Source organism: Capra hircus, chromosome 1, assembly GCF_001704415.2.
Source record: "Capra hircus breed San Clemente chromosome 1, ASM170441v1, whole genome shotgun sequence".
Classification (NCBI taxonomy): Eukaryota; Metazoa; Chordata; class Mammalia; order Artiodactyla; family Bovidae; genus Capra; species Capra hircus.
Window position 1 is genome coordinate 105,893,342 of NC_030808.1, and position 26,288 is coordinate 105,919,629.

At 39.7% G+C, this 26,288-nt stretch overlaps 1 protein-coding gene across 6 annotated transcripts in view; it reads left to right on the top strand.

Annotated features, from left to right (window-relative positions):
- Positions 1 to 26,288, top strand: part of B3GALNT1 (beta-1,3-N-acetylgalactosaminyltransferase 1 (globoside blood group)) — a 33,026-nt gene that overhangs the window by 4,131 nt on the left and 2,607 nt on the right. For 3 of the 6 annotated variants that reach the window (XM_018048182.1, XM_013964981.2, XM_018048190.1), the window contains exons 2-5: positions 70 to 158; positions 17,301 to 17,363; positions 21,883 to 21,976; positions 22,833 to 22,853. The gene's annotated coding sequence lies outside the window, so the exon portion shown is untranslated. Of the gene's footprint in view, positions 1 to 69; positions 159 to 17,300; positions 17,364 to 21,229; positions 21,345 to 21,882; positions 21,977 to 22,832; positions 22,854 to 26,288 lie in introns of all 6 variants that reach the window. The other 3 variants (XM_005675375.3, XM_018048202.1, XM_018048210.1) reach the window with 3 other exon arrangements.

The window sequence follows — 26,288 nt, forward strand, 5'->3', positions numbered from 1 at the left end:
TAGATGTTATCATGCCCAATGTTGTTAAGTTATGACTGAAATATATTCTTTTTCTGTTCTTCTGTTCAGTAGTTCATGGCAAATCTTGTAATTAAAGCATGAAATATGGAAAACAAAACACTTCAGCTGGTACTTTAGTCTCATGTGAAATTCTACAGGTAAGCCCATCTTATTTTAATTGAGAAATTATCCATATTGGTTAAAATTGCATATAATAGTGTCCTTTATAAGATTTTAAGGATCATTTATGCAGCTGCAAGTTTTGTTATATATTCTAATATATTTCTTTCCCTAAAAGATTCGAGTTGAGTTAAGCTCAGTTAAACCATTTAAGATTATATAAAGATATATGTGTGTAAAACACCATGGTATTTCAGGGAAACATAGCTATATATACTAAATTTAGTGGTCGTATTCAGCTCAAGATCGGACTCAACTCTCTTTATCCCTAAAAAAATACTCCAATGACTATTTCTCTCTTTTTCTTCCCTTTCACATGATTTGCCTTGTCTCTGTGCCCAGTCTCTAGCTCTGTTCTGTTCACTATTGGATAATACAGGTAGAACCCCGTTTTAGGAAATGCCTTTATCCGTTCTGCCACCATATAATGTCCAGGCCAAATACACTTTTCTGTTGCATCTCTAACAGCTATCATTGCTCATCCCTGCTCACTGTGTAGTAGGTACCCACGCTACAGCTTCATGAATGAGATTCACAATGGGAGAGTCAAACAGGGTGCTTTTAAATGGCCTGGCATAACAGATTCAAGAGTTGCAATCTGTTTAATAGCAGGCTCTTTGGCAAATATCTTTTTTGAGACTATGAGCATTGATTTTGTTTTAGTAAAATGTTGCATATAATAAATGTTGATTTGCTTTTGCAACCAGAGCTTTTGATACATTGTGAATTAGAAAAGAAGGGAAGGCATGGTAAAGTTAGAAGTGACTTGTAGGGGGTCTTCCTCCATCTTCTCCAGGTGGGCTTTGCTCATAATGTTCAGTCTGAAACATGGAGTTGTGAACCTTCCTCTACACTCTGCATTGTGTCTGAAACTTGAGGGCCAGGCAGCCCAGTCTCTATCATAGGTCCAGCGTATTGAATGAATGAATGAAATACGTTCAAATAGCTAAGGATAAGGGAAGCGGTAACTTGGTTTGACAGACAAGAGTGACAAATGATCTGTTAATGCTCCTCATCTAGGGCCACTATGGGAAGAAGTATTAACTAGAGCAGCTTTCACTGTCTATTCCTCCAGTGAGTGAAGCTCTAACAAAACAGAGACAGGCAGCCAAGCTGTCAAGTCAGCCTTGGTGCTACTCTGCCTGGCTTGCTACTCAGTCTTGGCTACACTTCCAGTTTTCCTAGCTTTTCTGGACCTGGTTATCCTGTTGCTTCTTCCCACAGGCTACTTTGTCATGTGACTCCCTCACACTGCCCACCACTCAGGGCAGAGTTGTGTCAACTTTTTTGTACACTTTGCTCCCTGCACCAGAATCTAGAAAGGCTGTGAGGTTGGACTCTTCTACAGGCGCTGTGCTCTAGAGAAGGAGCATAGCATTTAGAGTTGAACCTGAACTTGGGTTCCAGGTCCACCTGTTCTTGGGCTGCACTGGTCTCTGAAAAAATGACATGGTGACACCCATTTTACCATGTTGTGAAATGTGCTTTGTAAATTGCTGTAGACATGATAAATACTTAAGCCCAAAAGTCCGCTTAACCTTAAAACAAACATACCCTGCTGACAACATTGTAAATCAACTATACTTCAGTTAAAAAAATAATTTAAAAAATGTTTTAAACCCTGCTTAAAATTCTAACATGTATTGCAAATTACAAAAAGTACACCCTGTGTGTGTGTGTGTGTTGGATACAGTTGCATATAGGGCAGAAGCAAAGAGAAAATTGCCAATGAAAAGCAAAGAGAAATTGCAAATGAAAAGCAAAGAGAAAATTGCTTATTGGCAGGTCCTGCTTTTGACTGCTCTTCATCTTTCTCAGCCTAAAGATCCTACACTCCACAACCACAGAAATCTGTAAAATACAGATGTCCTCTATCTGCAGTTCTAGGGCTCCCTCAGATACCAAAATCCATCACAAGTCCTTAAAATGCCATAATATTTGCATATAATCCATGCACATCCTCCATATACTTAAATCATCTCTGCTGCTAAGTCACTTCAGTCGTGTCCGACTCTGTGCGACCCCATAGACAGCAGCCCGTCAGGCTCCCCCGTCCCTGGGATTCTCCAGGCAAGAACTCTGGAGTGGGTTGCCATTTCCTTCTCCAATGCATGAAAGTGAAAAGTGAAAGTGAAGTCACTCAGTCGTGTCCAACTCTTAGCCCATGGACTGCAGCCTATCAGGCTCTTCCATCCATGGGATTTTCCAGGCAACAGTACTGGAGTGGGATGCCATTGCCTTCTCCAAATCATCTCTAGGTTACTTCTAATACCTAATATAAATGTTATATAAAATATAACATTTAGTTATGTTATTTGTAAATTTAAGGTAAATGATATGTAAATAGTTGCCAGTGCACATGGCAAATTCAAGTTTTGCTTTTGGGAACTTTTTGAAATTTTTTTTTTTAACATTTTTGATCAAAAGTTAGTGGAGCCCATGGTTGTAGAGCTCTGTATTCCCTTCTATTGTTATTCCTACACTAAAATACCTTGTTTATAAACAGTACATGCCTTTTTAAAATATGTTTTTAAAAGCCCAGGTGTCTTTTACCTCAATAGGCAGGAGACTGGAGGCTTCTACTCTAATGAGGCTGTAATGAAGGGCATTCCTCCCACACATCTGAGTATCTGAAGGTGGTACTGCTGCCACCAGCAGGGGGTGCAAGGACAGAATGGGGAAGTGTTAACGAAGCTTTAGGTACTTATACTCACTGTCTACCTAAAACTGTATAACAACCACAGAGTTATGTTTAATATGAATGGTTTTCTTAAACTCATTGTACTTCAAATCCATTCTTAAAAATGGAACAACTTTAAACTGTTACGCAAAATGAAACCTATTCTATATCCTACATTTTATTTTATTTTTAACATTTATTTATTTATTTGGCTGTCCTTGGTCTTAGTTAACGGCGTGCGGGATCTAGTTCCCTGACCAGGGATCAAACCTAGGTCCCCTGCATTGGGAGTGGGGAATCTTAGCCACTGGTCCACCAGAGAAGTCCTCTATATACTACATTTTAAACATGAATAGCAAAATTATGGAATCTTGAAGTTGGAAGGGACCTTAGAAGTTATCTAAAATAACTTAAAACTCGGTAAGGAATTAATCTTTGAAAATTTCTGCCTACTGCTTCAAGGTTTCTGTTGGTGAGGAGCAGCCCCTTCTAGTACAGTCATCTGTACTGAATCTTCCCACTGATTTTTATCCCTGGGCTTCCATCTGCCTCCCAGAGTTACACTGATGTATTGTTCAAAGTATCTGAAAGCATCTATCATGGTCCTTCTAAGCTTTTGTTTTCCCCAGAACAAAATATGCCCCAGTTCCTTCAGCCACTGCTTCATGCAGTCCTTATTATAGGAGATGATAAACCCTTAACCTTCCTCTGCACTAAATCTAACTTGTCAGTTTTCCTTTTAAAATGTGGCTATAGGATTATGATCCCTTTTGCCCAGACTTTTCCCTGTTTCTTGAACCTAAGAGTGTATTAGGGGTTTTAGTATCTGTGTGTGTTTTGGCAGGACACATTATGGTATTTTAACTTGTAGAATTTCTGTAAGCATTGTCATTCATTTACAAGCACTTGGGGAATGCTTTCTGTCCTAGAGATTGGGGACTCAGCAGCTATAAAAATGGACATTGTCTCTGTTCTGCTGTTCTACTGGAACTAGACAGGGCCTGAAAGGTATCTGGCCCACTCTCTTAAAGATTCTAATGAGACAAACAACGCCCATAATTCAGTAGCTTGTCCCCTTCTTCAGCCCTTGGAACTAGAATCCTTGTGTTCTCTATCCAGTTACTCCTTTACATCATCACCTTTCTTCATATTGAGTTCATACTCAACTAAAACATTTAAGTCTTCTTAACTTTGACTGCTGTTAAAATCTCTCCCATCCTCTCTTGTACAGTTGGTTTTTTGAACTCTGACACAGAACAGTAAATTTGTTGTCACCAGATTTCATCTTGCTTTGGCTCTATTCTAACCTGTTGAAAGTTTTTTAGATTGTAATTATATCTTCTAATAAATATGCTATTTTTTCCCTGCTTTCTCCTGTCTTCAAAATTGAACATTATCTTTCAGCTTTTATTGTCTTTGTTTTTGCATTCATAGTTCTCTGAGGAACATACATTTGTAATTAGAAACATTTTATATGTTTTTAAATAATTAATTTTCACTTTGCAGAAAATAGGCAACATTTTTGCACCCCAGGGAAGAATATCAGATTATTTTGGCTTAAATAATTATACCATTGCCATAATGCTCTTTTCCATTTCCCTGGAACCCTTGTATTTGACCTGATCCCTCCACCCATGCCTCCAGTTTATTTTCTTGTACCCAGCATGTTTCTGATGCAAAATGAAAGGTCCATACCTGCATGAATTGTTAGTTATTCTTTTTGACTGTTATTAATAACTCATATGTCAGGTTTGGAGAATGGGCATCTTGAGTCTTACTGTATAAAGATGGTAAGGCTGTGATGCCACTTTACTCTTTCTCTCAAGGTTCAGTGGTTAGAAGAAGTTTCACCCCGCTCAGGGTAGCTCTGGTCATGAGGGTTGCAGCAGACACCCTAGGATAGGAAGGGCAGTGGCCAGGAATGTGAGGTTTGGAGTTCTGTTTGATTTTGGTTCTACCTGTGTTTGTACCTGTGTTTACCTTTGTTTATAGCCTGTGACTTTGGGCAATATATCAACTCTCCCTAAGCCTTAGTTTACTCACCTGTTAAATGTGAACAGTAAAGGTCCTAAAAGCTCCTTAAATCATGGAGTCTCTTGAAGATGACATGACTTAGTGCCTGGTGCTCTTCCCATAGTTGGGACACCCAGGGCCAGCATATCGTGTGGACACCTGCCTACATGGATTGCACACAGTGTCTGAATAAGCAGATAAAGGATTGAACTGCCAAGCTCTTTTTATGTTCCTGTTGGAGTATGGTGTGCAAAAAGAAAAGTGTGCAAGTTAGAAGATAAATTATTAGAGTGACCACACCTGTAGCCACCATCTAGATACAGAAATAGCACATGGCCAGCACCGCTAAAGTTCCTCTCCAGACTCTCCCAATTGCATTTCCTCCCTCTCCCCAGGGGTTGCCACTGTCCTGAATTCTAACACCATAGATTACTTCTCAGAGAAGGCAATGGCACCCTACTCCAGTACTCTTGCCTGGAAAATCCCATGGACGGAGGAGCCTGGAAGGCTGCAGTCCATGGAGTCGCCGAGGGTCAGACACGACTGAGCAACTTCACTTTCACTTTTCACTTTCATGCATTGGAGAAGGAAACAGCAACCCACTCCAGTGTTCTTGCCTGGAGAATCCCAGAGACGGGGGAGTCTGGTGGGCTGCCGTCTATGGGGTCACACAAAGTCAGACATGACTGAAGGGACTTAACAGCAGCAGCAGATTACTTCTGCCTGCTTTTCTGCTTTGTGTAAACAGCATCATAACGTCTCTTCTTCAGGCACCTGGCTTCTTTAGCTCACATTATGGTTGAGAGATTCACCATGGTGTCATGGGAGGTTGTAGTTTGTCTTCATTTTGCATAAAGTGCTATTCTCTAAATTTCTTTCTTTCTTCTATCATGGGTTGTTTCCAGGTTGGGGCTGTCATGAATAGTGTGCTATTAAGAACTTTCATGAACATCTTTGGGTGTCCTTAAACAGACATACACAGTGTTGCCTGTTCTGCCTGAGGTATAGTAGCCATGTCATTGGGCTACTCAGTTGTATCTCAGTGAAGATTTTTCAGTTTCCATTAATTGAACCAGTTTGTTCAGCTTTTTGTTTTTATTTCAACTATTTAAATATTTATTTGTTAAATTATTAAAATTAGTTTCACAGTTCAGAGAATACAAGATGTTCTAGGACAGGATTTCCCGAAGTGCAAAATTCTAGTCTTGCCAGAGGCTGTGAAATTTAAAATAGGTTCTTTGTTCAGATAAGTTTGAGAAACGTTGCACAACATATCCTTTTCTCAGAAAATGTACATTAATATATTAAGAACTCTGAAAAACTCTGCATATGTACACTTCTGTGTGTAAAATTGATAGCTGGTGGGAAGCTCTGTGCAGCCCAGGGAGCTCAGCTCGGTGCTCTGTGGTGACCTATGAGAGTGGGATAGGGGGTGGGAGGGAGGTTGAGGAAGTGACAGTCTCTAAGTCATGTCCAACTCTTTGCATCCCCATGGACTATATGGTCCATGGAATTCTCCAGGCCAGAATACTGGATTGGGTAGCCTATCCCTTCTCCAGGGATCTTCCTGACCCAGGAATTGAACCAGAGTGTCCTGCATTACAGGTGGATTGTTTACCAGCTGAGCTAAGGTTGAGGAGATAGGAGATATGTGTATACTTATAGCTGTTACACTTTGTTGTACACCAGAAACCAATACAATTGTAAAGCAACTGCTGCTGCTGCTGCTAAGTCACTTCAGTCGTGTCCGACTCTGTGCGACCCCATAGACGGCAGCCCACCAGGCTCCCCCATCCCTGGGACTCTCCAGGCAAGAACACTGGAGGGGGTTGCCATTTCTTTCTCCAATGCATGAAAGTGAAAAGTGAAAGTGAAGTCACTCAGTCGTGTCTCACTCAGCGACACCATGGACTGCAGCCCACCAGGCTCCCCTGTCCCTGGGATTCTCCAGGCAAGAACACTGGAGGGGGTTGCCGTTTCCTTCTCCAATGCATGAAAGTGAAAGTGAAGTCACTCAGTCGTGTCTCACTCAGAGACACCATGGACTGCAGCCTACCAGGCTCCTCTGTCCATGGGATTTTCCAGGCAAGAGTACTGGAGTGGGGTGCCATTGACTACACCCCAATAAAAAAATAGTAATAGTAGTTTGAATAAAAAAAATAATTTGAATGATTTCCAGTCTTTTTGTCACAGCCCTTTTGAGGTTCTGTAACACCTGAAGATAAGACACAGATGCAGCCCTCTTTGGCTGCCATAAAGTCCTATGCTTAATAACTGAGACGCCAGTTCCTTCTCTGAGGATGGTGGTTTCATTGGATGTTTAAAGCATTTGCATACTTAATAATCTAGAAGCTGACAACTGTTTTGTCTCTGGAGGTGTTCTGGGCTTTTCTGTTATTTGGGATTTTTCTTCAGCTATGGGTTGTAGCCCACCAGGCTCAGGCTCCTCTGTCCATGGGCTTCTCCAGGCATGAGTACTGGAGTGGGTTGCCGTTTCCTTCTCCAAGGGATCTTCCTGACACAGGGATCGAACCTGCATCTCTTATGTCTCCCGCTTTGGCAGGTGGTTTTTTACCACTAGCACCCCCTGGGAAGCTGTCGTACCTCAACCACCAAATCAACAAGTAATTACTGGTAACCTGCTGTGTACCCAGCATTGTGCTAGACTTGTGAGACAGAGAAGATGGTTTGCTTAGTGTAAATTTTTTAGAGTCTAGTTGGTGAATGCCTGTACGGTTAATACAATCACAAGTTTATTTTTTAGAAAAGAGAAAATATTTTAAAATTATAAATACAATTTATTTCTTGACAGTGAAAAGTGGTATTATTATTTAAGAAGTCAGTAATAAAATCATAGTATCCATGTTGGGCCCTTTTGTGTTTTTCTGTGTATTAATGTTTTAGGTTTTTCTTTCTGTCCCTCCCCTTGGGCATGGGGTTTAGAACAGTGTCAGTGTTCATCAAGCCTCCTGCTCAGCCTTCCTAAGTTGCCCCAGCTATCACGGTATGAGCTGCTTCCAGAGCTCAGGCGAGGCCAGCTGGATTTCTGCGGCATTACAGTATGGGCCTTTGTCTGCATGGCTGGATGTCATTTACCTTCAGAAACTGTTAATTCATGTTCCCCATGTAAACCTCATAATAACCAAATTGGTATCGATGCTTGTTTTATATCTGGAAGAGACGCTTTTGAGAAGTTAACTTCTCCAAGGTCACGCAGCCATTAAGTGCTGCAACCAAGATGGGAGAGTGAGCCATCTAATTGCATTTTTGTTGTTTTTTTTTTCCTTTTTGATAAACTTGAAATACAAAGAAAACTATGAATATGAGTAAACCTGCATTTCTATCACCCTGGGTTAACAACTGCTAATACTTTATAGTATTTGTGTCTGATCTGCTTTTTCCCATGTTTCCCACATGGCTCCTTCATTCTTTCATAGTAACACCCACACTGCTTAGTGTGGAAGGTGTTCCTTTAAAAAACATTTTATAGCTGCTTCTAAAAACTCGCTCTTTCTTGTGTACAGTTTGCAACTGTTTATCTAAATGGTATTATATATGGTATATATATATAATGGTGTAATCATTCAACTTGTATTTTTACTCAACATTGTAATTTTGAGAACTGTTCACATGAATACCACTATGTGCAAATCTAGTTGATTTCTTTTAACTGTCTTGTCGGATTCCACTGAAAGACACACAGGTTTTATCTATTATCTTTTGTTCATTGTTTAGTCGCTAAGTCATCCTTATTGGTTTTTTGTTTTTCATTATTTTCTGTTTTATCTTATTATTCCTTTTATTTTCTTAGTAGTAACATTGGAATTTTTTGAACTTCTTGTACTCAGATCATTTATTTTCAATCTGTTTTTTAACATAGTGAAAGTGAAAGTTGCTCAGTTGTGTCTGACTCTTTGTGACCCCATGGACTGTAGCCCACCAGGCTTCTCTATCCATGGAATGCCCCAGGCAAGAATTCTGGACTGGGTTGAAGTGAAGATTCTCTTCACCAGGGATCAAACCTAGGTCTCCCACATTGCTGGCAGATTCTTTACCATCTGAGCCACTATGTTATCTGTTAATGCTGATGAAAGAAGACAGACTGAAAAAAGTCTGCATAACATATTATTTCATTTATGTGCTTTCTGGTAAAGACAAAACTATAGGGGTGAAAAAATCAGTTGTTGCCTGGGGATTGGGGGAAGAATTGATTACAAAGGAACACTAGTAGATTGTTGTGTTGGAACTGTTTGGTATCTTGATTGTGTTGGTGGTTACATGAGCATCAAAACTTACAGAATAGTACAATAAAAATGATGAACTTTATGTAAACTATATGCCAGTGAAAATATATCATATAGATACAAAAAATATATAAAGTAATACTACTTTTTTTTTAAAAAGTACATTATTTTTAAGTTAATTTTCCGTAAGGATTGTTTTAGTTATACCCAGTGCATTCTTATATGCAGCACTTTTTTAAATGGGGAGGGAAAAATTTTATTTTCCTTGTTTTGAATTGTAATGTATTCAGGTATCCTGCTGCAGCTGCTACTAAGTCGCTTCAGTTGTGTCCGACTCTGCGCGACCCCATAGACAGCAGCCCACCAGTTTCCCCCGTCCCTGGGATTCTCCAGGCAAGAACACTGGAGTGGGTTGCCATTTCCTTCTCCAATGCATGAAAGTGAAAAGTGAAAGTGAAGTCGCTCAGTCGTGTCCGACTCTTAGCGACCCCATGGACTGCAGCCTACCAGGCTCCTCCGCCCATGGGACCCTCCAGGCAAGAGTACTGGAGTGGGGTGCCATTGCCTTCTCTGTTCAAGTATCCTAAGAATCAAAATAATATTTTAAATATGTATAAGTAATGATGTAATTTAACAATATAATATTACAATTACTAATTATAATGTTAGTGGTGGTGGTTTAGTTGCTAAGTCATGTCTGACTCTTGCAACCCCATGGAGTGTAGCTCCTCTGTCCATGAGATTCTCCAGGCAAGAATACTGAAGTGGGTTGCCAGTTCCTTCTCCAGGGGATCTTCCTGACCTAGGAACTGAATCCGCGTCTCCTGCATTGCAGGCAGATTCTTTCCCAACTGAGCTATAAGGGAAGCCCCATAATATTAGTAATTAATTGTTACTAATACTACATTGTTACTTAGTAATATTGTATTGTTAATGTAAAAGTAATATTACAAAGTAATACAAAGTTGGATTGAGTAATCTAACCAAGTGATAGCAAGTAGTGTAACGAAGTCATACAAAAAGGAGTGCACTCACCTTTCTTTCTTCTCTACCCTGCTCCTCTCTGTTCTCTACCCTGCTCCTCTCTGTGTCTTGACTTTGTTTTTCTTATGTACACACAAATGTTTGCTTTCTTTCTTCTTCCTTTCTAACACAAAAGTTAACACATTATAAACATTGTTCTATACTTCTTCACTTATATATGTTCCGTGTCAGTACTTAGAGAATATGGGCTTCCCAGGTGGTTCAGTGGTAAAGAATCCACCTGCCAGTGGAGGAGCCACAGAAGACACAGGTTCGATTCTTGGGTTGGGAAGATGCCCTGAAGGAGGAAATGGCAGCCCACTCCAGTGTTCTTGCCTGGAGAATCCCATCGACAGAGGAGCCCGGTGGGTTACAGTCCAAAGAGTCGCAGAGTCAGACACAACTGAGCACAAGCATGCGCAGACAGGACATTGAATATAGTTCTCTGTTATGTAGTAAGCTCTTGTTGTTTATCTGCTTTACATATAGTTGTTTGTATCTGCCAATCCCAAACTCCTCATTTATCTCATATCCCTCTTCCTCTTTGGTAACCCTAAGTTTGTTTTCTATGTCTGTGAGTCTGTTTCTGTTTTGTAAATAAGTTAATTTGTATCTTCTTTGAGATTCCACATATAAATAATGCCATATGGTATTTGTCTTTCTCTGACTTCACTTAGTGTGATAATCTCTAGGTCCATTCAGGTTGCTGTAGTTAGCATTATTTTATTCTTTTTTGCGGCTGATAATTTTCCACGTGTTTTTTTATTCATTCATCCTTTGGTGGACATTTGGTTTGCTTCCATGTCTTGGCTATTGTAAGTGCTGTTATAAACACTGGGCTTCAGGCATCTTTTCAAATTAGAGTTTTTTCTGGGTCTATGCCAAGGAGTAAAGTTGCTGGATCATAGTGTAACTCTATTTTTAGTTTTGTGAGGAACCTCCATGCTGCTTTATATAGTGGCTGTACCAATTTGTATTCCCACCAACAGTGTTGATTCCCTTTTCTCTACACCTCTTCAGCATTTGTTATGTATAGACTTTTTAATGACCTGTTGAAGTGATACCTAATTGTAGTGTTGATTTGCAGTTCTCTAATAATTAGCAAAATTGAACATCTTTTCATGTGCCTATTGGCCATCTGTGTGTCTTCATTAGAGAAATGTCGATTTCAGTTCAGTTCAGTTCAGTCCCTCAGTCGTGTCTGACTCCTTGCGACCCCATGAATCACAGCACGCCAGGCCTCCCTGTTCATCACCAACTCCCGAAGTTCACTCAGACTCACGTCCATCGAGCCTGTGATGCCATCCAGCCATCTTATCTTCGGTCGTCCCCTTCTCCTCCTGCCCTCAGTCCCTCCCAGCATCAGAGTCTTTTCCAATGAGTCAACTCTTCTCATGGGGTGGCCAAAGTACTGGAGTTTCAGCTTTAGCATCATTCCCTCCAAAGAAATCCCAGGGCTGATCTCCTTCAGAATGGACTGGTTGGATCTCCTTGCAGTACAAAGGACTCTCAAGAGTCTTCTCCAACACCACAGTTCAAAAGCATCAATTCTTCGGTGCTCAGATTTCTTCACAGTCCAACTCTCACATCCATGCATGACCACAGGTAAAACCATAGCCTTGACTAGACGGACCTTAGTTGGCAAAGTAATGTCTCTGCTTTTGAATATACTATCTAGGTTGGTCATAACTTTTCTTCCAAGGAGTAAGCGTCTTTTAATTTCATGGCTGCAGTCACCATCTGCAGTGATTTTGGAGCCCCCCAAAATAAAGTCTGACACTGTTTCCACTGTTTCCCCATCTATTTCCCATGGAGTGATGGGACCAGATGCCATGATCTTCGTTTTCTGAATGTTGAGCTTTAAGCCAACTTTTTCACTCTCCTCTTTCACTTTCATCAAGAGGCTTTTTAGTTCCTCTTCACTTTCTGTCATAAGGGTGATGTCATCTGCATATCTGAGGTTATTGATATTTCTCCCAGCAAATGTCTATTTAGGTCTGCCCATTTTTGGATTGGGTTTCCTTTTTTTGTTATTGAGTTGTATGAGCAGTTTGTGTATTTTGGAAATTAAGCCCTTGTCAGTTGCATCATTTGCAAATATCTTTCCCAGACTTGGGTTTGTCTTTGCATTTTGTTTACAGTTTCCTTTCTTTGCAAAAACTTGTAAGTTTAGTTAGATCCCATTCGTTTATTTTTGTTTTTATTTCTTTTGCCTTAGGAGATAGACCTAAGAAAATATCGGTTTATGTTAGAGACTGTGTTGCCAGTGTTCTTTTTTAGGAGCTTTATTGTGTCATGTCTTGGGCTTCCCTTGTGGCTCAGCTGGGAAAGAGTCCATCTGCAATGTGGGAGACCTGGGTTCAATCCCTGGGTTGGGAAGATCCCCTGGAGAAGGGAAAGGCTACCCACTCCAGTATTCTGGCCTGGAGAATTCCATAGATTACAGTCCATGGGGTTGCAAAGAGTTGGACATGACTAAGCAACCTAACCTGCCTCTTGAGAAATCTGTATACAGGCCAGGAAGCAACAGTTAGACCAGGACATGGAACAACAGACTGGTTCCAAATAGGAAAAGGAGCACCTCAAGGCTGTATATTGTCACCCTGCTTATTTAACTTATATGCAGAGTACATCATGAGAAATGCCGGGCTGGATAAAGCACACCCTGGAATCAAGATTGCCAGGAGAAATATCAATAACCTCAGGGCAGATGACACCACCCTTATGGCACAAAGTGAAGAGGAACTAAAAAGCCTCTTGATGAAAATAAAAGAGGAGAGTGAAAAAGTTGGCTTAAAGCTCAACATTCAGAAAACGAAGATCATGGCATCTGGTCCCATCACTCCATGGGAAATAGATGGGGAAACAGTGGAAACAGTGTCAGACTTTATTTTGGGGGGCTCCAAAATCACTGCAGATGGTGATTGCAGCCATGAAATTAAAAGACGCTTACTCCTTGGAAGAAAAGTTATGACCAACCTAGACAGCACATTCAAAAGCCAAGACATTACTTTGCCGACTAAGGTCCGTCTAGACAAGGCTATGGTTTTTCCAGTAGTCATGCATGGATGTGAGAGTTGGACTGTGAAGAAATCTGAGCACCGAAGAATTGATGCTTTTGAACTGTGGTGTTGGAGAAGACTCTTGAGAGTCCTTTGTACTGCAAGGAGATCCAACCAGTCCATTCTGAAGGAGATCAGCCCTGGGATTTCTTTGGAGGGAATGATGCTGAAGCTGAAACTCCAGTACTTTGGCCACCCCATGAGAAGAGTTGACTCATTGTGAAAGACTCTGATGCTGGGAGGGATTGGGGGCAGGAGAAGAAGGGGACGACCAAGGATGAGATGGCTGGATGGCATCACCGACTCGATAGACATGAGCCTGAGTGAACTCTGGGAGTTGGTGATGAACAGGGAGGCCTGGCGTGCTGCGATTCATGGGGTCGCAAAGAGTCAGACACGACTGAGCGACTGAACTGAACTGAACTGAAGCAACTTTCACTTCACTTTTATTTAAGTCTTTAAGCCGTTTTGAGTTTTATTTTGGTGTATAATGTGAGGGAGTGTTCTAATCTCTTTGGTTTACATGCAGCTTTCCAGCTATCTCAACACGATTTGCTGAAAAGATTGTCTTTCCTCCATAATATATTTTATTCTTGCTTCCTTTGTTAAAGATTCAACGACCATAGGTGTATAGGTTTATTTCTGGCTCTCTAGTCTGTTCCATTGATTCATATATGTTTTTGTGCCAATACCATGTTGTTTTGATTATTGTCACTTTGTAATATTGCCTGAAGCCTGGGAGGGCTAAGTCTCCAGTTTTGATCTTCTTCCTCAGGATTACTTTGGTAATTCTCGGTCTTCCCTGAGTCCATATAAATTTTAGGATTATTTATTCTAGTTCTGTGAAAACTGTCATGTGTAATTTAAGAGAGATAACATTAGTTCTGTAGATTGCTTTGGGTAAGTATGGTCATTTTAACAGTATTAATTCTTCCCATCCAAAAGCATGGGCTTTCTTTTTCTTTCTTTGAATCAGCCTCAGTTTCTTTTATCAATGTCTTATAGTTCTCCACATGTAAGTCTTTAACCTTCTTGGTCAAAGTTTTTTTGTTTGTTTTTGATGCGATTTTAAAAGTTACACTGTCAGTGTAAAGAAATACAGGTCTCCCACATTGCAGGCAGATCCTTTACCAGCTGAGCCACCAGGGAAGCCCAGTATAAAGAAGTGCAGCAGATTTCTGTATGGTAATTTTGTATCCTGTTACTTTGCTGAGTTTGTTTATCTAGTAATTTTTGTGTGGAATCTTTAAGGTTTTCTATATAGAGAATCATGTCGTCTGCCTATAATGGCAGTTTTACCTCTTCCCTTCTAATCTGGGGGCTTCCCTAGTGGCTCAGACGGTAAAGCATCTGTCTGCAATGCAGGAGATCTGGGTTCAGTCCCTGGGTTGGGAAGATCCCCTGGAGAAGGAAATAGCAGCCCACTCCAGTATTCTTGCCTGGTAAATCCCATGGACTGCGGAGCCTGGTAGGTTACTGTCCATGGGATCGTAAAGAGTCGGACATGACTGAGCGACTTCACTTTCACTTTCACTTTTGTAATCTGGGTACATTTTGTATCCTTTTCTCGTCTGACTGCTGTGGGTAGCACTTCCAATACTATGTTAAACAGAAGTGGTGAGACTGGGCATGCTTGTCTTATTACAGATGTTAGTGAGGGATGGCTTTTAGCTTTTCACTGTTGAGTATTATGTTGAATGTGGGCTTGTAATAAACAGTTTCTATTATATTGAGATGTGTTCCCTTAACACCCACTTTGATAAGAGTTTTTGTCATGAATGGATGTCAAATTTTATCAGATGTTTTTTCTGCATCTGTTGAAATGATTATGTGGTTTTCTCTTTTCTTTTGTTGATGTGGTGTATCACATTGATTGATTTGTGTACATTGAGCCATCCTTGTGACCTGGGGATAAATCCAATATGTTTATATCGTTTGATCTTTTTCTTGGATTTGATTTGCTAATTTTTGTTGAGAATTTTTGCCTCTGTATTTATCTAAGATATCAGCCTGTAATTTTCTTTTTTGGTATCATCTGGTTTTGGTATCAGGGTGATATGACTTAAGTTCTTCTTTATATGTTTGGTAGAATTCCCCAGTGAAGCCACCTCCGTGTTCTGAATTCTTAAATAAAATGTTGTATAGCCTGTGTCAGTACTTTCTTTTTATAGCTGAATAGTATTCCATTGTATGGATTCTCAGTTAACATTATCACACCTAACAAAATCACTAATCCTTTTTGCATCACCTAATATCTTGATTGTCTTCAATTTCTCCAAGATCCAGTCTGGGATCATACATTGCAGTTGTGTACATTCCCTTAATCTTCTTTACTGCAGAGTCATTCCTTGTTTTATGGGATTGACTAGCTGCAGACACCATGCTAGTTATCACAGAATACCCCACCTCCTGGGTTTGTTTGAGTGTTTCCTTGTGGAGTTCTTAGCTTTTTCTCCTGTCCTCTGTATTTCATATAAATGTGATTAGATTCCTGTTGAACATTTTGGCTAGGATGTACACTTCATTGTATCTCATTGGGAAACATACGATATGTATTTCATTATTTATAATGCTGAGATTAATGACTGAATGAGAGTTTGATTCCTCCATTGTGGATTTTATCTTTTTTCGGTCCTTACAAGTAAGAAGTAATCTTTGTTGTATTACTTTGGTACCATATAATGTCTAATTCTCTGTCAATCTTTTGTTTGATGATTAAAACACTGATTGATAATCATTGCCTTAATCAGTAATTTCATGAAATATTGCAACATAATAATTTTCTTATTCTGTCACTCTACCTACATTCATAATTGTCATTTTTCTATAAAGAAGAGCTTTTCCTTTTTACTTGAAGCTATCTGCCTCTCCTGAACTATAGATCACTCTTTGAAAGCAAAACAACAATAATCAAAATTTACTTGTCTTCCCCCCAATAGTTTTTAAGGAAAGGGTTGATGTTATAGCTGCCTCCTTGAAATTGAAATCGCTGACATTCAGTTGCAGGTATTTTGTAATTACCACTATGGTGTTGTGTTTAAGTTTATGGATTAAACAAAAGTTGGGTTTGTGAGAGTTTTGAGCTTCCAGACAGGTTTCTTTCTTTGTTTGTGTTTTTCAAATTATGTTTTTGTAATTAAAAATATATTATATATTATATTGCATATATATTGTATTATATATTGTATATATATTATATATTTATGAAAATAATACTTTGTTCAGACTGGGGCCTGTGTTAAATTGAATTTCAAATTTTAGAGACAGCTTATGTAACCTAGTATGATCAGTTTTTTAATTAATGTTTTCATGTGGTCTTGAAAAGAAAATTCCTGTTCTTTTTAATTGAATGAAAAGTCCTAAATCAAGACTATTAGTAATATTAATAATGTTATTTGAAACACTCATATCCCTATTTTTTGTCTGCTTGATCTATTAGCCATTTAGAGACTTTTGTTAAAAATCTATTAGGATTATAGATTTTTCCATTTGTACTCACACTTTTCAGGATTTATTTATATATTTTGAGCCTATGCTTCTATCTTTATGTAGCTTCATGATTGTTAAATTATCTTTTTGGATGGTTCCTTTTATTAGCAACAAAATCTCCTTGTCTCTTTTCTCAATTAATTTGTTTATTTTTAAAATCTGGTTTTGGCTGTGCTTTGTTGCTGTGTGGGGTTTTCTGTAGCTGTGGTGAGTGGGCTACGCTCCAGTTGCAGTGTGCAGACTTCTCAGTTTGGGGGCTTCTCTTGTAAAGCACAGGCTCTAGGCTTGAGGGCTTCAGTAGTTGCAGTACATGGGCTCAGTAGTTGCGGCTCCCATGCTGTGGGAGCACAGACTCAGCAGTGGCTCACAAGTTCAGTTACTCTGTGGCTTGTGGGGTCTTCCTGGACCAGGGGTGGAACTCATGTCCCCTGCCTTGGCAGGCAGATTCTTTACCACTGAGCCACCAGGGAAGCCTGCCTTGTCCCTTTTAAATGCTGCTCATTTAAAATACATGATGTTAGTAAATAACTACAGCAGATTTCTGATGGTCATTTTCCTGATTTTTAAAAAATTTCCTAATTTTTAAATTTTTGTGTTGTTTTGTTTTAGGCATGTGTCTTATAAGCAGTATACAGCAGAATTTTAAGCCAATCTGAGAGTCTCTGTTTTTCAGTAAGTGAGTTTACATTTATATTTACTCTGATGATACATTTGAATTTAGTTTTGCTATTTTTTCTTATGCTTTTCTATTTGCCATGCATTTTCTCCGCTTTTTTTTCCCCCTCTTCTCCTGTCCTCTGTTGAACTATTAGCTTGCTTTGTTTCTTTTATTTCTTAATATGTGTGGAAATGTATATGTTCCATATCTGTTCTTTCAGTGGTCACTCTGAAGGTTAATATGCATTAAGTGAAACTTTCTTTACAGCAATCATGTCATTTTTATATAGTATTTTGGATTCACTTGTTAATCACACCTAAAAGTACTTTTTGTGCTCTCTCTTTTACTCTGTATATTTGTTAGTTTTCATTATCTTTCAATAATCTCCTTATTTACTTTTGTTTCTTGCATTCCTTTCCTTCCTCCTGAGTTCATTTTTCTTCATACTAAAATACATTCCCTTGATACTTCTTTTAGTTAGAGTTTGTGTACTTTATAAGTCCTGATCTGTTTCAGAATGTTGTTATTTCATCTTCATTTCACCTGAACTCTCTAACATTCACCTGTAAATTATGTACAATAAAGCCAGTTGGCCCACAGTATAGGGTTATTGCGGGTAACTAATAATATTTGTTGAAACACTTTATACACTGTTTTGTATGTATATATAATGCTATTATTATTAGATAATATACCTCCTGAAAGTGAAAGTGTTAGTCGCTCGGTTGTGTCCAATTTTTTGAGACTTTATGGACTGTAGCCCACCAGGTTCCTCTGTCCATGGAATTCTCCAGGCAAAGTACTGGAGTGGTTGCCATTCTCCTCTCCAGGGGATCTTCCCAACTCAGGGATCGAACCCAAGTCTCTGGCATTGCAGGTGAATTCTTTACCATCTGAGTTACCAGGGAAGCCCAATATATCCTATTATATATTATAATATATATATATTATATCCTATTAGAGTTATATTAGAATTACTGTGTTTTGAATAGATTTTAAAAAGCACCACTTACTGTATTGAGATCATATTTACTAAGATAAAAGAGAATAATACCTACTAGAAATACCATGAAATGTACTTGCTCACACCTTGGGAGAAGAGCAGCTGGGATAAGATGAAATTAGGGGTCCTAACTAGAGCCAGACATCCTGGAATGTGAAGTCAAGTGGGCCTTAGAAAGCATCACTACGAACAAAGCTAGTGGAGGGGATGGAATTCCAGTGGAGCTCTTTCAAATCCTGAAAGATGATGCTGTGAAAGTGCTGCACTCAATATGCCAGCATATTTGGAAAATTCAGCAGTGGCCATAGGACTGGAAAAGGTCAGTTTTCATTCCAATCCCAAAGAAAGGCAATGCAAAAGAATGCTCAAGCTACTGCACAATTGCACTCATCTCACGCACTGGTAAAGTAATGCTCAAAATTCTCCAAGCCAGGCTTCAGCAATACGTGAACCGTGAACTTCCTAATGTTCAAGCTGGTTTTAGAAAAGGCAGAGGAACCAGAGATCAAATTGCCAACATCCACTGGATCATCGAAAAAGCAAGAGAATTCCAGAAAAACATCTATTTCTGCTTAATTGACTATGCCAAAGCCTTTGACTGTGTGGATCACAACAAACTGTAGAAAATTCTGAAAGAGATGGGAATACCAGACCACCTGACCTGCCTCTTGAGAAACCTATATGCAGCTCAGGAAGCAACAGTTAGAACTGGACATGGAACAACAGACTGATTCCAAATAGGAAAAGGAGTACGTCAAGGCTGTATATTGTCACCCTGCTTATTTAACTTCTATGCAGAGTACAGCATGAGAAACGCTGGGCTGGAGGAAGCACAAGCTGGAATCAGGAATGCCGGGAGAAATATCAATAACCTCAGATATGCAGATGACACCACCCTTATGACAGAAGGTGAAGAGGAACTAAGAAGCCTCTTGATGAAAGTAAAAGTGGAGAGTGAAAAAGTTGGCTTAAAGCTCAACATTCAGAAAACGAAGATCATGGCATCCGGTCCCATCCCTTCATGGGAAATAGATGGGGAAACAGTGGAAACAGTGTCAGACTTCATTTTGGGGGGCTCCAAAATCACTGCAGATGCTGACTGCAGCCATGAAATTAAAAGACACTTACTCCTTGAAAGAAAAGTTATGACCAACCCAGACAGCATATTGAAAAGCAGAGACATTACTTTGCCAACAAAGGTCCGTCTAGTCAAGGCTATGGTTTTTCCAGTGGTCATGTGTGGATGTGAGAGTTGGACTGTGAAGAAAGCTGAGCGCTGAAGAATTGATGCTTTTGAAGTGTGGTGTTGGAGAAGACTCTTGAGAGTCCCTTGGACTTCAAGGAGATCCAACCAGTCCATTCTGAAGGAGATCAGCCCTGGGATTTCTTTGGAGGGAATGATGCTGAAGCTGAAACTCCAGTACTTTGGCCACCTCATGCGAAGAGTTGACTCACTGGGAAAGACTCTGATGCTGGGAGGGATTGGGGGCAGGAGGAGAAGGGGACGACAGAGGATGAGATGCCTGGATGGCATCATTGACTCGACGGATGTGAGTCTGAGTGAACTCCGGGAGTTGGTGATGGACAGGGAGGCCTGGCGTGCTGCGATTCATGGGATTGCAAAGAGTCAGACACGACTGAGAGACTGAACTGAACTGCCAACTTAGTGTTACTATCATTCAGTAAAACTTTGAGACATGCAAGCGTGAAGTGCAGTTTTTTTACTTTGTTTTTATCTATTTACAAAGACAATGCACAAATAGTGTAAAATTCAAATGATAAGAAAAGAAGAGGAAAGAAAGAAATCTTTCCAGAAATCCCACATAATTAAAACTGTTGACATATTGAAACACATCCTTCTAGAACACATCTTCCTCTGCATGTGTAGCTATATGGATTTATAGAGACTTGCCTTTTCATCTTTCAAAAGGAATCATACTATATTTGCAGTTTTGCTACTGCATTTCTCACTTAGTGATTATCAAGGGAGTATAAATGAACATCATTGTATAATAGGGTCGAGAGGATTTGGAAGAGGGCATGGTAACCCATGCCAGTATTCTTACCTGGAGAATCTCATGGACAGAGGAGCCTGGCAGGCTACAGTCCATAGGGTCGCAAAGAGTTGGACACAACTGAAGCAACATAGCATGCACATACTATTGTATGGATGTGTCATAATTTTATTTAATCAATTCCGTATTGTGAGGCTTTAAAATTATTTTTATTTTATAAAGTACGCACAGTTGCCTGAAAATGTCTTTAAGATAAATTGCTTGCAGTGGTATTAGTCAAAGAGCGTGCACATTCACGTTTTTTATACATATTTAATTTTTCTCTCCAGAAAGTGTCCAAGAATGCCTCTTTTCCTCACAAAAACTGAGTATTGTCATTTTTTCCCTTTATGTTTCCAGTTTGAGGTTTTTATCAATAGCTCTGCTTATTATCTTTTGAGTATCTTACTGAGTGAGTTTGTGTATCTTTTCTTGTTTTATTGATCTTTTGTAATTATTTTGAAAATTTTCCTTTTGGCCATTTATTATCTTTTTGCATTTATCCATTGCTTATTAAACTATGTGGACCTTTTTCTTATTTGGCTTATAAATTATTTATTATAAATACCCTGTTTGTTTTTTTTTTTAATCTTTCAACTTTGTGCTTTTTATTATGTTACTGTTTTTTGGTTTTTTTTTTGTTTGGTTTTCAACCTTGTTCAAGAATTTTTTGACATTTTTATTTGATCAAAATTTCCTTTATGAGTTCTGGGTTGTTTCCTTACGTGGGATAACTGAAAGTTCTTACCCACTTCAAAAGTATTAGAATGTTCACTCATATTTTGTTTTAACGCTCTTACCAGTTTATTTCTCTCCCATTTAGAATCTTTAACTCATTTGGAGCGGTTTTGGTATAAGGAGATATATATATATATATCAGTACCTTCCTGTTTTTCACATTCTGTTCTGCGTTTTAAACTTGACTGAGGAAAATCAAGGTACATTGAGCATCCTGAATTGTGGCAGGAAGTGAGATGTGGTGCATAGTTTTCAGTTTACTAATGTGTCTTGGGTATTTGTGAGCAGAATCGGAGGTTCAAAGGGGGAAAGAGTGGATTGGGAAGAAGTTGACAGTCTCATGTCTGGGTTACCTTATATGTACGTGTGTGAAAAGGGATTAAAGAGAGGATACAAGCAAAGTGTCTTTTAGAAGTTTAGTGTCTGTTAGCAGTTTCACTGCTTTTAGCGACCCTGAGTTCTTTATCAGGGCAAGTGGAACTGGGGTAGGATGACATGAGACACCAGCTGACGTGAGGACTTAGAGGCTTTGCGTCTTGAGTACTAAGTGGCCTTCATGATGAATCCATGAACTTTCTGAATTCTGTGAACTGGTAGGGTTTTCTTTAACTACTTTTTCAGCATATGTTTCACTTTAGAAAGAAATTAGAATAGGGAAGGGGGTTCCCTTTCCCTCTCTGACCTCTGATCCCCTGACCCATAAGTAAATGCTTGTTACGCTTCTTGTATATCTTTCAGAAATTCCAAGCATTATTTTGACTGCTACTTGCTATCAAATGCTCAGTTATTGAAATTGAAGGTTTTTCACTCAAGAGAAAAATCAAGAAAGAAGGTAAGAAATAGAAATCTGTTTATGGCTTTGAAACATACATTTCTTCACGTTAAGAAGAATTCATCAAGATAATTTCTTTAGAACAATCCCTTTCAACAATAAAAATCAATTTAATGAACATAAACAGGAAGAAACAGATGCCAAGGGTGGAATATGGCTCATGATGACAGCCTCTGTTTGTTGTGTACCTGACACTGGCCAGATGCTTTGCACACACTGTCACTAATTCACACCGTATTGACATCTTCAGTGCAGAGATGAAGAAACTGGGGCTTCTAGAGAGAAATAACATGTCCCAAGCTTGCCCTGGTTGGTAAAGAATAGAGCTGGGTTTGGACTCTAGTCTTCACCTTTGGAGCCACCTGTGTTGTGGGTAACCTACAGTCTGTTCCAGCCAGTCCTGAAAGACCTTCCCCCCACTCTTGGATTAGACCATTCCTTTTCTTTTTTCTGCTATTTTGTTCATAGGCCCATAAGGAATAGATGTAATAACACAGACACAATTTCACATTTGTGAACTATGGCTTGTAGAAGGCATATAGGATAACTTTTATAATAATATTTGCTGTTTTGAATTTTTCCCATTATTGAAGAGTATCTGGGCCTCCATTACTGTGTGTGCATTACTCAGGATCCTTCTATTTGTCTGTAATTTGTTATAATGTGTTGATTCATTAGAATGAGATGTAAAATTGCCATTTGATAACTGTTGTGATTAATGTACAGGCATCAGTGGCTGAGATTAGATGGTGCTCGCCCCCTAGGGTTATGCTGTGTCTAGTGGGCAGGTGAGGGAAAAGAGCAAGAAGATATTAATTTCTTCCATAATTCTCATTCACGGTCTGTTCTGTTTCAGGTTTCTCTGGGAACTGGCTGGGTAAGGCTATTAATGGGGAGAAGGAAGGATGGGGGTGGGATGGGCAGACCTATATTTTATCCTTCAGTTCAGTTCAGTCACTCAGTCGTGTATGACTCTGCGACCCCATGAATCTCAGCACGCCAGGCCTCCTGTCCATCACCAACTCTTGCAGTTCACTCAGACTCACATCTGTCGAGTCAGTGATGCCATCCAGCCATCTCATCCTCTATCGTCCCCTTCTCCTCCTGCCCCCAATCCCTCCCAGCATCAGAGTCTTTTCCAGTGAGTCAACTCTTCGCATGAGGTGGCCAAAGTATTGGAGTTTCAGCTTTAGCATCATTCCTTCCAAAGAAATCCCAGGGCTGATCTCCTTCAGAATGGATTGGTTGGATCTCCTTGAAGTCCAAGGGACTCTCAAGAGTCTTCTTCAACACCACAGTTCAAAAGCATCAATTCTTCGGTGCTCAGCCTTCTTCACAGTCCAACTCTCACATCCATACATGACCACAGGAAAAACCATAGCCTTGATTAGACAGACCTTAGTCGGCAAAGTAATGTCTCTGCTTTTGAATATGCTATCTAGGTTGGTCATAACTTTTCTTCCAAGGAGTAAGCATCTTTTAATTTCATTGCTGCAGTCAGCATCTGCAGTGATTTTGGAGCCCCAAAAAATAAAGTCTGCCACTGTTTCCACTGTTTCCCCATCTATTTCCCATGAAGTGATGGGACCGGATGCCATGATCTTCGTTTTCTGAATGTTGAGCTTTAAACAGAAATGTCATATCAAACAAGTCATTGTTCATTGCACTTCTACTATAGGTCTGTCTCTGTCTTGTACTTTGTTGTTGTTCAGTAGTTAAGTCATATCTGATTCTTTGCTCATATGGACTGTAGCACACCAGGCTCCTTTCTCTTCCTTCATTATCTTCCAGACTTTGCTCAAATTCATGTCCATTGAGTCTGTGATGCTATCTAACCATCTCATCCTCTGCCGCCCTCTTTCCTTTGCCTTCAAATTTTCTCAGCATCAGGGTCTTTTCCAGTGAGTCAGCTCTTCACATCAGGTGGCCCAAGTATTGGAGCTTCAGCTTCAGCATCAGTCCTTCCAATGAATATTCAGGTTTGATTTCCTTTGAGATTGATTGGCCTGATCTCCTTGCAGTCCAGGGAACTCTGAAGAGTCTTCTCCAGCCCCCATAATTTGAAAGCATCAATTCTTCAGCACTCAGGTTTTTTTATGGGCCAAATCTTATATCTGTACATGACTGCTGGAAAAACCATAGCTTTGACTATACAGACCTTTGTTGGCAAAGTAGTGTCTCTACTTTTTAATATGGTGTCTAGGTTTGTTATAGTTTTCCCTCCAAGGAGCAAGCGTTTTTTGATTTCATGGCTTCAGTCACCATCCACAGTGATTTTGGACCCCAAGAAAATAAAATCTGTCACTGCTTCTGCTTTTTCCCCTTCTATTTACTGTGAAGTGATGGGACCAGTTGCCACGATCTTAGTTTTTTTTCATGTTGAGTTTTAAGCAACTATTTTGACGCTTGTCAAAAACATTCTTTGCCAATAAGGTCATAGGATATAAGTGGAAAGGCAAGACACATAAATAAACATGAAACCAAACTAGAGAGTTTGCCAAAGCATTCCACTGTACTGTGTGACTTAAAATATAAAAAAACATTAGAGATAGGAAAGATTATTGGCCATAAGTAGTCAGGGCAGCTAAGATATGGCCAGATGGAAAGGAGAAGGAGTCTTGAGATCTTGTCATTTTTATGTGTATTAAGAGACTAAAGAGGGGCTTCCCTGATAGCTCAGTTAATAAAGAATCTGCCTGCAATGCAGGAGATCCCGGTTTGATTTCTGGGTCAGGAAGATCCTCTGGAGAAGGGATAGGCTGCCCACTCCAGTATTCTTCGGCTTCCCTCGTGGCTCAGCTGGTAAAGAATCTGGCTGCAATGCTAGAGACCTGGGTTCAATCCCTGGGTTGGGAAGATCCCCTGGAGAAGGGAAAGGCTACCCACTCCAGTATTCTGGCCTGGAGAACTCCATGGGCTGTATAGTCCGTAGAGTCGCAAAGAGTCGGACACGACTGAGCAACTTGCTCTTTCACTTTCAAGAGACAGAAGAACTGTGTCCAAAGACCTAAGATAAACTCAAAGGTAGAGCCCTTGGTAAACCAGTCTTTCTAAGTAATGACATTAATGTATGCCCTCCACAGCAAATTCTGGGTTCCCAGGAGCCCTTCCCCCAGATAATTGCAGGTGAAAGGTCATCATCAAGAAGCTTCCTCAGCCTGCCCTTGGTGTTAGTTGATCTGTCTTAGTCTAAAGTCCCTTGGCACTTGACGTAAACAGTTTGTACTACGTTATTGTGACCTGTTGTCTTGGAATCTGTTCTCCCATTCCTTCTTCCTTTGGCCTCCTTAGTGCCTGGTGCAGTCTGTGGATGTAGAAGGTCTAATAACAATGCGTGAATGCCTTTGGACTGAGGCCCATGATCTTGGCACCAGGAAAGCCCTGTGGGGTCCCGAACTGTAAACCAACTTCATCCTTGAGATCCAAAACAGAGCTGAGCTTGAGACTGTGAATGCACCATGTCTCCTAGCTCTGTTTTCTTGTCTCAGATGGAATTTCTGTGTTAACGCAAGAGTTCTAGGAGATTCCATCCCATCCTATGCAGGATTTCTGAACAGATTAGAATGGAAAACACATGAAAACTCATACTACAGACAGACCTTTAAGCACTTGCTGTCCAGACTGATCATTGAGTTCAGCAAGTGAGTTAGAAAGGGGCTGGGGTGGTATTTGAGGCAAGAAAAAGCTATTTTATAGTCTTGTGCATTAAAAAAAACTCCAGAGATGGTTATTCTGTTTATGTTTAGAAGACCCGCCTTTCAGGGGAAGTATCTCCACTTTTATCTCATCCCATATCAAGCAGGTCACCAAGAACAATTGTAGCCCTTTTCTTACTCTAGATTTGCTAGAATCACATCAGATCCCACAGCTGAGAAAGACCCTTGGTCTGTTTGGACATGTTGCTGATAATATCTCTTCACATTAATGGTTTTGTTGCTGATAATATTTCTTTGCAGTAATGATTTTATCCTGGATATCCAGAGGGACAGAAAGATGAGTAATGGGGGAGTGGAGTTACAAAATAAATCTACAGTAAAAATAAAACAAATTACTTCTCTACTATTATGAAAAAGAAGTAAAGAATTATTTCAACAGCTATTTATGTCAAGCAGGAAGTATTAATTTTCCCCAAATAATTAAGAATATGTTTTTAACATTGGTCTTGATATAAAATGCTGAAATATACTTTTGGTTGTGGGTATCCATTTGCTTATAGTTAAATGAAGTTAAGTAGACTCAGGTCAGGGTATTTGATTTTGCTTTGATACATTTGTTTTCCCAGTTCTTTTTCTTTTAAGGAGGTGATCAGGTA